This window comes from Lissotriton helveticus, chromosome 4_1, assembly GCF_964261635.1.
Source record: "Lissotriton helveticus chromosome 4_1, aLisHel1.1, whole genome shotgun sequence".
NCBI classification, from domain to species: Eukaryota; Metazoa; Chordata; class Amphibia; order Caudata; family Salamandridae; genus Lissotriton; species Lissotriton helveticus.
This window is the reverse complement of record NC_136063.1, coordinates 1,874,298,997-1,874,312,290: the sequence shown is the minus strand read 5'-3', so window position 1 is coordinate 1,874,312,290 and position 13,294 is coordinate 1,874,298,997. Positions and strand designations below refer to the sequence as shown.

The following is a 13,294-nucleotide window of genomic DNA, read 5'->3' as shown; positions in this document are numbered from 1 at the left end:
ATTCTCAAATTGCGATTTTCTCCGAATCGCAATTAGAGAATCGCAAAATGCAATGTATGTAAGATTTGCAAACATTTTTGCGAATCTTATATATTCCTTATTTCCGAATCGCAAATTGAGATTCGCAAATAAGGAATAACTTCCCATTCATTCCTATGGGCTAGGACGCCCATAGGAATTAATAGGAAGACATTTTCAATTTGCGATTACCAATTAGAGAATTGCATATTTAGAATGCAATTTCAAGGTTGCAAGGGTGCCAAAAGGACACCCTGTTGCAACCCTGAAATATGCATGTGTGCACATTTTGCACACATACATGCCCTAAGGGCATGTATGTACGACATGTAGCACTTTAAAAAAATCTAAAAGTGCTTTATTAAAGAAAATCGCAAATTACCACCAACTTGAAGTTGGTGGTAATTTACAATTCCTTAAGGCCAAATAGCAAATTTCTGGCACTTCCAGAATTGCAATTCAGGAATCGCAATTTTCAATTCCTTTATTGCATTTGCAAAATAGAGAATCACAAATTTTGCGATTCTCTATTTTGCAAAGGCCTTTTGGGATGATACATCCCAAGAGGCTTTTTCCCATTCGCAAACGGGCAGATTCTGAGAATTTGCCCGTTTGCAAACGGTAAAAAGGCTTGATACATAAGGCCCTTAGCATTGTTTGGGAACGCTAGTTTAGGAACTACAGATTACCGTTTGAAATACACCGTTCAAATAGGTTGTTATAATTCTCGCTCAGTGGGACGTATGCTCTTGTGGTCACATGGTCTACATATTAATTAGGTCAATTGTTAATATAGTGGCGGCAGATATAACAACATTTTTAGCTAACAACAACAGAAAACTGCACATGAAATATTTTTTAGTTTTTCAACAAGTTAATTGAGTCATTGCTAAATAAATTGCCTCAAGAAGCATAACAATCAAAAAGTCTTTGCGAACGCATTTTCAAACGTATTTTTAAATCAAGGAAATCAAAGTATTTTAAAAGCTTAATATACTTGAGATTTGATCATCTCAAAATTGCCACAACTTTATTGAAGGTCTCTCAGATGTGACTTACTTTACAGAGTATAAAGAGGTACTTGCTCGAATGTTGTTGTCTTCTTGTAAATTTTGTCCACTTTTCAGCAGAATGTTTCTTCAAAAAGTGACCTTTAGTGTTGCTTAACATAGACGGTAGCATTAGAGATGTAACCTACAGTAAAAATTAACGATTGGATTAATTTTGCAATCTGCAAGTATAATGATGCTTTCATTTTGATGTTCTTTGTGCTACAAGTACTAGAGGCCTTTAAGATGCAAATACTATCTGCTAACGAGGTGAGAATTCCTAAACTGCTCGGCATTGCTTTGCATGGAGGGATTACGTAAACAAATCTGACTGTTCAGTTTTGTCTGTTTTACTATACCTAACACACCCCAGATGGAAGCATGGAAATACTGTACCTCGATTCTAGCTACCGGGAAAGGAATTCGACTTTTCTCGTCATGGACTCTAAAATACAAAACAATGTGATGCATTTTAATATCTTGCACATATGTGTCGTACCTTTAATCCTTTGCAGTCATGTTTGATGCAACCCCACATGTATTTTAGTTCCAAATCCATCGTTTTAAATAAGGGAATATCCAGAAAATTAGAAAAGCCCCCACTTGAACTAAAGCACTGATGCCACCTTGCATGCGAAGCAAGTGAGCCCAAACCTTGCTAGAAAAGCGTCCTTAACTCTCCCATACATACTTCTATCCATTCAATTTTTCATAGTACCATCCATGTGCTGATATTCACTATTTACCTTTACATTCTGTCAACCATTCATTCTTTCATTCATCATTCAATCCACCCATCCACCGATCCATCCATCTACATAACCTTTTGTGATCCATCCACCAATCCATCCATCCAATTTACCACCCATTAATCCATCCACTCTGCCACCCATCCAAACATCCATTTTGCCATCCGTCCGTCCATCCATTCACCCATATTTCATCCATCCATCTCTTCACTCTGCCATCCATCCATCCCTTGTGCCATCACCCATCCATCCACTCTTCTGTCAGTGCATCCACTCTTTCAACCATTTCATGAATCCCTTCTGCCCTCAATTATCCATCACCCATACCTACATCTATCCACTTTGCCAGCCACCCACCCACCCATCAATCCATCCATCCATTCTTTCTGAGATACACCCATTCACTTTGCCATCCATCCATCCATCTGCTCTGCCCTCTGCTCATCCATCTATCTTTCATCCACCCACCCACCTACTTGTCAACTCTGCCATATATCCGTCCACTGTGCCATCCAACTATCTATCTACTCAGCCATCCAATCCCTCATCTTTTGCCCACTGATCCATCCATTCCTTACTCTGCCATCCTTTCACCTGTCCATCTACATATCTATTCACTCATCCATCCACCCATCCCTTTAATTTGCCATCTTTCCACCTGTCCATCCACCTATCATTCATGTATCCTTTCACTCGCTAATTCACATTCTCATTCCTCCACCTATTCGCTCATACATTCTTCTTTTCATCCTTCCTTCCATTATTGCTTTTTTTCTTTGCTTGTTCTATTTACCAGTTTTGATTTTCCTTGCTTCTGTTTGCTCTTCTATTGACACTGTAGCCCCGTGTTAATGATGAACGTTTGTCTGATGAGTTACAGACAGAAGAGGCCTAAAAAAAGAACACCACCCCCACTGTAGCTGCCTATAGTGAGGGGTTCACGATGCCCCTTGTTTTAATACTACGAGTGAAAAATGACTTTCAATAACTTTGCCTGTTCAGATTGTAATTTGAACTGCACCTCAAACTTTAGCATGCTTTTAGCACTACCTCATTGAAGAAGTACTCTGCTCTGCAGTAGTATGCTAGATTCAATAGATTATTTTTCATAAACAGATGCTATTGGTTTTAAAGACATTGAGTCCGAAAACAGCAAAGAAACATAGTCATTGCTCCCCAATCCCACCCCATCTCCCCTGCTCCAACCAGAAGTTGATCACAAATGTAGGAAAACAAGTTCAAAGCACAGATCCCAATGTAGAGGACAGTTCATAAAAGTCACACCATTTCCCCCAGATCTTGGTGAATTTCTGCAGGCACCCCTGGGCAATATACACTGGTTCCTCCTGTCCGGCACGCCAGTACACACCAGGTCGCCACATCTTCAGACTTTTCGAACTTTGCTTGTTCCAGGATCGAGCTATGTGTATTTTGGCCATCAGGGCTGCCTATCCCGCCAAAGCTCTGCCAAAAACTGCCAGCAGGGCCATCTTTGAATTCAGTGTAATAAAAAATGAATATATCTAGAACTGCCAATAAGGTGGTACCTATTCATGTCCAGTATTGGGTTATCTCAGGACATTGCCAGACAATGTGGTAAAAGTCTTCCGCTGGAGACTGGCAACAAGCACATCTTGGATCAGAGAGGATGCCCGAATGCCCCAATTGTTGCGGGGTCATGTACGTTTGGTGGAGGGAGTGTAATTGAATCAGGCAGAGTCATGCAGATATCTCCAATTCCCTACGGGCTTTGCAGGCCTCCCGCCATTCAACTTCCTTCATCTTTAACTGTACCATCCTTCCCATTGCTGTTTAAGTGGATCTAGTATCTCTGGGGCATTACATACAAGGGATTGGTATAACTTGGAGACACCTCCCGATCCAATCCCACCATTAACAGATATTTCCTCAAGGGGGCTAAATCTCGGCACTTCCTGTAAACGAGTGCAGTAGTGATTCAGGGCATGACACAGCTGTAAAAACTTGTGAAATTGAGTGTGTGAAAGAGTGAAATGGGCTTGTAGGTCTGTGAAGGAGTAGATGTCAGATACCTGCCACACATCCCCCAACATTGTAATTCCTAGTGAGTCCCAGCGGCAAAATCTCTCCAGGCGTGCCACTGGCTCCAACCAGCGCCCCCTTCAAAGATGAGTCTGCAGAGGCAGACGTCTGTCCCAGCCTGTGAATTGTGTTTCTCATCTCCACACTAAGAAGATTACTCTAGTGACCTCAGGGAGGGCCAGAGGAACTGGACAGCGATACAAGTGGTGCATGACCCCAATAAGACTGAGGCCAGAAAGTTCCAGCTGGTACCTCGGGTCGTCGTAGCCATCCATAAGCCAGTTTTTTATGACTAATAGTTGGGAAAAAGCAAACAAAAGGAGATGATGGACGGAGCACTGAAACTTTTCAGACACTCACCCCCAGTCGCAGATCTGGGTTGGATTCATCATCATTCTTTAGCTCACTTTGCCACCTCAGTTCAGACCCAGCTATATGCAAATAGTTGGGACACCCAGTATTTCAAACAAATGTCTACCACCATAATGCCACCATGGTACACTGACCAGCGACTCTTGGCCAGGCCAATGCGAGGGTGCCAGCCCCTTGACGGAAAGAACTGAAGCAACGGCGCTACTTAGTTCAACCCTGCATTGGGAATATGGAGTCGGAAGGTTTGCAAGAGAGAGAAAAAAAGGGGCCATCATTTTAATCAAAACAACCCTTCTCAAGACATTAAGTGGCAGGTGTTGACATGCTGCTAGATTGGTTTTAGTCCCCTCTAAGAGGGGAGTAAGGTTGAACATGTGTGTGAGGTCCATTAGTGTCAAAATGTGTACACCCAAATATTTGATGCTGCAGCAATGGATAGGAATACCAGATACCCATTCAATAAATGCAGTGCCCCCTCGTAAAGGGATGAGTAGTGCCTTTCCTGTATTCACCCAGAGGCCAGAAGCCTACTGGTAGAGGTGGAGGAGCTTGAGGGCTTGTGGACCACAAACCGCCATATCTGCGAGGAATAGAATGACATCATCTGCAATCATATCCTCAAGGGCTCCACTACATTTCCAGCCCCACACCTGTGCATCAAAATGGATTAGCTGAGCCAGGGACTTAATGGCAAGGGCGAAAAGTAGCAGAGACAGAGGACACCACTGCCAGGTACCATGTACAAGCAGATACTCGCAAGACAACACTCCGTTGACGATGACCTGCGCTTCCAGTTGGGAATACAGTAGCGTCACCATCTACCGAAAACGGGAACCAAATCCCATGTGGCTCTGTCCCAGTCGACGGCACTGAATGCTTTTTCAAAGTCAACCAGCAACAAGGTTGCCACCTCCTTGATCTCTCCAACGTGGGCCCAGGCTACTTGTACTCGCTATATACAGCTGAATACAGTGTCTAGTGTGGGAGCCTAGGATGAAGCCACATTGATCCTGGTTGATTAAAGAACAAAGGTCCGATTGAAGCCTGGTTGCCAAGATCTTGGCATATATTTTAATATCTGCATTAATTAGGGAAATGGGCCAATAGGACGTGCAGTTCATCGATGGCTGATCTGTTTATGGATGACGACAATAGTTGCATGGTCAAGTTCCAGAGGGAAGTCTCCTTGTTTCTCGGTCTCTGAGTAAAGCTTGAAAAGGTGAGGGGTCACATTATCCCGAAGTTTAGAGTAGTATTTGAGAGGGAAGCCACCCGGGCCAGGGTTTTTCCCAGTTTTCAGATAGTTTGGATGCTTGAAACTCTTCTTCAGTGATCAATACCACCAGGCATTTTTGCCATGTCAGATAGGGAAGAGGCACGCCAGAAAGCAGCGGGTGAGCAAGTTCACAGGGAGTCCAAGGCCGAGGGGTGTATAGATATCTGTAGTAGTCTGCAAGCGTTCTTGCAATTTCTTCGGGCATGATGACCAGGGGCCCTGTGTCATCCACACGGGCAGGGACATGCCTCGAACTTCCATTCTTGTTTGCCAGTCATGTTTATCCCCTTGTTTGTATATATGTTAACAAGTGGCGATCCAACATTGGTGGGTCTCTTGCAAGACAATTTGATGCAGAGAGGCCCTATCTAGGTCCAGTTATCGAGTCAGTGCTTCGGTTGCTTAAGCTGCCGCCGCAGTCTCATACTGCAGTATGTGGGTTTCAAGGTCCGCGATGCCTTGGTGCTTGTTTTTATCTATACATTAAAGGTATGCCTTTGCTGTACCTCGTATTGTCGACTTGCTTGCAGACCAGAGTGTGCCAGCCTTCAGAACCATTCCTACATTGGTCTCAAAGGAGCAGACACATGATCCACCATGCCAGTAATCAGGTATTTAGACTCCACATGGATCATTTATGAGGCTTTGGGGTCCCAACCTGAAGGAAAAGCAGGGAGTGATGTGAGATATCGCGGGGGAGCATGGCAGCTCCCTCTGTGATTGGGAAATCCACAGCCAGGAGGAAGATATAGTCAATACAGGACATAATTAATGAACATTTCCTGGTACAAGTGTATGCTGGTTTGTTGGAAATGGCCCTTTTTGCAGGGTTATCCCCAAACTTTTTGCTTCTTCCACCCTTATTTTTCCTGACCTGTGGCTGTTGGCAATAGGACTCTGGGCACTTTACCACTGCTGATCAGTGCTAAAGTGCATATGCTCTCCCTATTGTAAATTGATCTATGGATTAGTGATTCCACGATTGGCGTGTTTGGTTTACTTGTCAGACCCTAGTACAGTGCACTGAGTGTGCCCAGGGCTTGTAAATCCAAATGCTGCTTGTTGGCTTGCAGCACTGGTTGGGCCACCCACAGAAGCAGCCTTGTAAAATGTGTCTAAGGCCTGCCATTGCAGAGCCTGTGTGCAGTCTGGTACTGCCATGTTCACTTGGTAAGTGACAGTGCCTGTCCCTAAACCTTCCCTTTTCTTCATATCAGACACCCCTATGGTAGGCCCAAGGGGAGGGTGCATTGTATGTGTAAGGTAGGACATGCCCTGGTGTGTGTGGCATGACCTAATAGTGAATTACAGCCATTTTCATTTTTCACCATTGCAAGGCTACCTATTCTCCATAGCCCAGAATGGGCAGTTAGATTATTACATTTTATAATCCTAACTGATTCAGGGAAAATGGTAGAAATTCGAGTTTAGTATGCTTGAACTCAGAATGATAAAATACATCTTTTAGTTAAGTTGATTTTAACATTCTGTGTTTGGAAATACCACTTTTAGAAAGTAGGTATTTTCTTGTCTAACTATCCAAACCTGCCTCTGCTAGGTTGTTTATTCCTTATCTGGAGTTTGAGTGACAGGGCTGGGGGATTCCAGGAGACAGGGTGAGTCCGCCCAGTGGTGAATAGAAAGATCTGCATCTAGATGGGAGGGAGGAGTTGCACCTGGGACCTGAATAGAACTGTGCCTGCCCCCCACAGTGTTGGCTCCTCCCCCTGTGGTGCATCTGATGTCTCTGCCCTGCACTGTGAAAGGAGAGAAGGAATCATGTCAACAAAGTGCTCCAGGGCTGTGATTTCCCTCCACAAGGCTGGCTCAACCTTCTGTAGGGCGTCTGATGTTTCTGCTCTGCACTGTGAAAGGAAAGACGGAGTCATCTAAACAGAGTGCTCCAGAACTGGTTTGGACTGGGTTCAGAGCCCTCCTGCACAAAGGGAACAAATACTTCTTGGGGTATAAGTACAGGACCCCAGACCACTGAACTTTAGATCATCCTGGAATCAAGAAGGAACCTCTGCCAAGGATAAAGCTAGAAGACTGAAGAGGAAGGACTGTCCTGCTGTGTGTTTGTGGGCTGCCCTGCAGTTGCTTTGCTGCCAAGGAGAGGGGAAGGACTTTGCTTTGTGCCGTGTCCCCTTGCTTGAAGAGATCTCCAAGGGCCTGAGTTGAGCTGACTCCCTGTTAAGAAGTCCCAGGAACAAAAGGACTTCATCCCCAGCTTCCCTGAACTATACTGAGAGAGTTATGTCCTTCCTAGAGTGCTTGGGCCAGTTGTGGTGCCTCTGGAAGTTGTACCTGTGTTTGGGAAGCTGGAAAAGAAGATACTAAAGACTTTCTGCAAAGTTTCACGCATCGCTCACTTGCGGAGCGCATCTCCGTCAGTGCGAGAAAATTCCCGCTGCCGCGAAGATTGAGATCGTCGCAGAGCCTGTTGCCGCTGCAAGAACCGACGCATCCTTTGCTTGGGGAACGAATCGCTCCGGTGCGGGAAAAGTACCATAGCTGCGAGTATCGTCGCAGAGCCTGTCGTCACTGGGTGAGATTGTCGCACCGCTTGCTTGCAGACCGCATCACATCGCTGCGAGAGTTGTCGCAGAGCCATCGCATCGAGGGGCCGCGAGAGCAGAAGATCGGCGCTGCGCATTGTCGCCGTATCTGAGATTGTCGCCGTCCCAAAGATCGTCGCATCGTACCTTTGCGAGACGCTTCCTACGAAACCTGCGCACCGGAATCCATACAAGGTATCGCATCCCTTCCCATACAGACCGGAGTCACCACAACATGCCCGCTGCATCCAGTGGGGTTGTCGCATCGACTCCGCAGGGTCTCAGGAGTGACGCATTGCTTGTTTTTCAACTCTGCAGCTTTCACTTGGAACTTTTGTCACATCTAAAGGTACTGTTGGCTAAAACGTGATGCAACTGTGGATTATTTCAACGCAACCTTAAGAACTCTTTTGAAACCATATTCTTGAACTGTGTATGTTGGATTTTTGTTGTTTTGGTCTTGTTTAGTTTAGATTAAATACTTCTATTTGAGTCCGTTTGTGGTGTTTTCACTGTGTTACTGTGAGTGTTGGTACAAATACTTTACACATTGCCTTTGATAAGCCTGACTGCTCGTGCCAAGCTACCAAGGGGGTGAGCAGGGGTTATCTAAAGAGTGTATCCTTCTTACCCTGACTAGAAGCAAGGGTCCCTATTTGGACAGTGGTACCTACCTCGGCCAACTAGAGACCCCCAGATCTAACATCGTTCCTGTGGGTTCCATATCCTCCAGGCATCGCAGAACCTGAGGGAATCTGCCCAAGTGGTGAGAGACCTGGAGAGAGCCCGTAGCTGCCAGGAGACAGGGCTTCAGACATCCAAGGCTTGGTTGGCAACAGGAGTGAAATCTCTCTTGAGGTGCAGCACCCAGTATGACAAGTTAGTTATCAATTCTGTTAGGTCATGAAGGGTGTGGCCCTGCAGCTGAAGAGCGGTGTAGATACTCAACAGATTATACAGTTTCTTTTCCAGTGTGACAGCCACTCCCACATACCTACCCAAGGTCAAGACCTGGGTGACCATCAATGGGAATTTACTGTGAAGAAGTATTGCTACTCCTCTCGACTCCCTATTAAAGCTGAAGTGATACATGTGGTCATAGCTGAATCCGCACAGAAAAGGACCAAAGTTGAACAATAGATTGTGTCTCTTGTAAAAGAGCCACACCTGGTTGGTGGCACCGGAAGAACCTAAGGCATACAGGATGTTTGATTCGGTCTAATAAACCATTTATGTTCCATGAAATAATATTAAACTCCATAATGGAAATGGCCTGGGTGTGTAGAAGTTACCAAGTGAGTTCGCCACCTTTAGCACTGCCGGCAAAACAGGGAAACAAGAGGAGCTAAAAAAGCAAAGGAAAAATAAAATATTGAACATATATACAGTACAACAGTTCCCAACAACCACCTACTGCACACTTCTACCCCTGAAGCATCTGTCTACCAACATTACCCAATGACACAAACAAAGAACATGACGGGATTCAAGGTGAATCTCCTCCAATGCAGGATATGGAGTCAGAAGTCAAATCATAGATAAGCTCACTGTGTCTAGTGCTAGTGATCAGCAATAGTCAACGCATTAAGGATTCACTTCAGGTCCACGAGAGGGTTTACATCATTAGAAGCAACACCATCCTCCGCCCCCAGCTCCCCAGTGGACAGCAGGGGAGGGAAAGGGTTCTCAGTCTGCATCTGGGACCCGACAGGGTCAGTCTCTGAGGATGCTGGGGTTTGTCCGTGAAATCCACATCTATGCCTGAACTTGGGGGGATTTCAAGTCTGGTGCGGGGTGAAGGCTGAGCATGAGGGACCCATGTCCACATGGGTAGCGTCCCCTTAGAGCTCATACCTTCACAAGGTTTATTGTTCGATTGCCCACTCCCAAGCCACCTCTAGAGTATGAAAAATGTGGGAGCAGGTGTCATGGATAACTCGTAGCTGTGCAAGGAAAGGCAACATGTATTGTATGGACATTGCCCTGAGTTTCTGCTTCATGGCATCAAATGATTTGTGATGTAGTTGTGTTGACTTAGTATAGTCCAGGAAGATTATCATGTGAGATTATTTAATGTAGCGCTCAACCCCAGGATGCCCGTAGGGTTACAGTGCACTTTATAAATATTAAATACATACATAAATACAAGAGTACAACCCTCTGTAGGACAACATCTCGGTCTCAGAAGTTCAGGATCTTGATGATAAGGGGCAGAGAGACGCCCCTGTATGAGGAGACTACACCAGCAAATGATGCGCCTGCCTCACATCAAGCCATGGAGAATGAGATCCCTCCTGTATCCAAGACTGTATGTATGTATTGTATTTTCCTACTTGTATAGCTCAGACTGTCACCCTACGGGTATCCTGGCGCTGTTACCTGAACAGATGGAATCAACAGAGACGGGCCTGATTGTTAGTGGGGGGAATTGCTCTCATTTCTGGGAAATAGCCAGGTCTTCAAGCACTTTCTGAAGCACAGCAAAGAGCTGGCTTGTCTGATGCTTCGGGGTAACTTGGTCCAGAGGCGTGATGCTACTGTGCCAAAAGCCCTTCCTCCCATCCGAGAATTCTTAAATCTGGTAGTTATTACTAGATTGGCACTGGAGGAGCGAAGAAGTCTGGTAGGCCTGTACCAAGCAAATCTCTCTTGCATAGAAAGAGGGCCAGTACTATGCACTGCTCTGTATACAATGCATTGGGGTTTGAAGCTGATTCTGTCCCTGATGGGCAGCCAGTGGGGAGATCTCTCAAAGCCATTGTAGTAGATGAGCTACGTTGTCTGTTAAGTGCCCGCGTTACAGCTATAGACTGGACTCTTTGCAACCCCTGCAAGATATATTGTAGAGATCACCAAAATTCAGAGAGTTGCAGTAGTCCAGCCTACACAAGATTATACCCCTCACCACCAGAGGTCTAGCCTCATTAGGTAGCAGAGGAAGGATCTGGTGGAGCACTTTTAGCAAGGCAAAGCACACACTGATCGTTTTATTAGCCTGTGACAGCATTTGAAGACCATCATCAACCAGGACACCCAGGTTGCGTACTGTTTTGACTGGGGTCAGGGGGTCATCCTCCGGGGTAAGTCTGAACTCGCGCGGTAAAAGCTGTGACATTTTGGCAGCCGAGCAGTATTCCACCTCAGTTTCCCCCGTTAAACTGCAAAGAATTTACTTTGAGCCAGCCAGAAACTCGACGCATACATTCCTGGAAGGTATCCATTGACACTGCGTGCTTACCTTCCAGGGAAAACACCAATTGGGTGTTGTCGGCATAGTTAACCAGATCTATCCCATATGATTTTATAATAGGGATCTAGGGGCGAAGATATATATTGAAGAGAATGGGGCTTATTGCCGAACACTGTGACACTCCATGACGCACCGGAGACTTAGATGAAGCGAACGGTGTTATGGTTACAACCTGTTGTCTTTCTGATAAGTACGATTGTAACCATTTCAGGGCACAGCCTTTCACACCCAGTCTCTCCAGCCTTCCTATCAGCACTGCATGGCTTACCGTGTCGAATGCGGCCGACATATCCAGCAGCACTAATACAGATGAGTTACCATTGTCGGCTCGCATTCGTAGGTTGTCCAGTCCAGTTACCAAAGCTGTTTCTGTCCCGTGGCCTGGGCGGAAACCGAACGGATCCCTATCCAATAGGTGATTAACTTCAAGGTAGCTCGAAAGGGACTTGCTAACCGCCTTTTCCAGAATTTTTATAGAATAAGGCAGGAGGGATAGAGGCCTAAAGTTAGCTGGATTCATTGGATCCAGAGAGGGCTTCTTGAGCAGGGGGCGACCACTGCCTGCTTCCATGCCTCTGGGACCACACTTTCTTCCAAGGATTGGCGACAGATCCATCGCATCCAAGGGAATACTTCTGGCCGAAACTTCTTCCAGATCTTATGGGGTAGCGGATCTAAGGGAGACCCAGAGGAAACACTCTGAGCGAGACTGTTAAAAAGCTCTTCAGTGAGTGGTTGAAAGCACTCCATTGATGTTTCAGCCCAGGATTACTCAGCTAATATCTGGGATAGTGTCTCCTGGCTGCTAATATTATCGGGATCGAAGCCTCCAACAATTTTGGCGATCTTTTCATCAAAGAAGGCGGCGTTTTCATCGCAGAGTTTCTGAGATGCAACCACTTTATTGCCCATTCAAGCGGGACTTGAGAGATCTCTCATAATGTTAAAAAGGGCTTTTGTACTGTTAGATGCTTGTAAAATTGAGCTGGCATAAAAAAAGTGCTTTAGACCTGGCGATGGTCATCTTATATTGAGCCTGCACTGGTTTCAGTTGTTTCCTATTTGATTCTAAATAGGACCTTCGCCACCTTCTTTCAGTCTCTCGGCATGTGTTCTGCATTAGTTTCAGCTCCTCGCTAAACCAGGAGCCTGAGGGTTTCCTTCTATTCTTTATTCTTTTCATGGGGACATGCCTATCTAAAATATCAGTAACGTGATTACAGTAGTTTTAATAGTTCTTATCCACTGAGTCACCTGGAACAAAGAAGGTCGAATTGAAGAATATTGGGTCTGTGCTATTTTCAGCCAGTTTGGCCCAGTCTCTACCCCTTCGAAAGGTCGCTGAGCAGTTTTTATTGTCTGTATAGTTGAGTATAGTGATCCTAAAGTGGATTAATGAGTGGTCCGTCCAGTTTTGGAGCAAAATATCAATCACCTCCGTCTCAGACTGATTTGCGAACACAAGATCCAGCACCTGTCCTCCTAAATGGGTTGGTTCTTGTACTAGCTGGTTTAGGCTAAGATTCTCACATGTGTCTCTCAGATCTCTCAAATGACTCCCTAGGGTCCCATTATCCCATAGGTTAACGTCTCCTAAAAACAGCACTCTAGAGTGTAACAGAGCCAGAGCAGCAATAGTGTCCAGCAATGCCTGATACTGAGTGTCTGAGTCTAGAGGTCTATAACAGACCATGCCAGTTAGTAATCTTCCTTTTGTCTCCTGCAAAGTGAAACCCAGTAGCTCAATCCCAGCAACTTCATCTACCTGTACGGGTGCGAGGTTTCATCTTTCTTTGAATATTACTCCGACCCACCCTCCTCATCCAGAGGCCCTGGGTTTGTGAATTGTCTTTGTTGGACCCGGCCCTTTTTGGCAAGTTCACCCCGAAACGTTTTGCTTTTTGCCTAGCCTGTGTCGGTAACCTGGTGTTGGTGATTTTAGGGCTCTGCGCACTTTTTCA

General features: G+C 45.5%; 1 long non-coding RNA gene across 1 annotated transcript in view; it reads right to left on the bottom strand.

Annotated features, from left to right (window-relative positions):
• Window positions 1-1,093: 1,093 nt before the first annotated feature.
• The window catches only part of LOC144827723 (uncharacterized), a 376,568-nt gene continuing 364,367 nt past the window's right edge, over window positions 1,094-13,294 (bottom strand). Inside the window, exon 3 of the long non-coding RNA XR_013610331.1 lies at window positions 1,094-1,212. This is a non-coding gene — a long non-coding RNA (uncharacterized LOC144827723). The remainder of the gene's footprint in view (window positions 1,213-13,294) is intronic.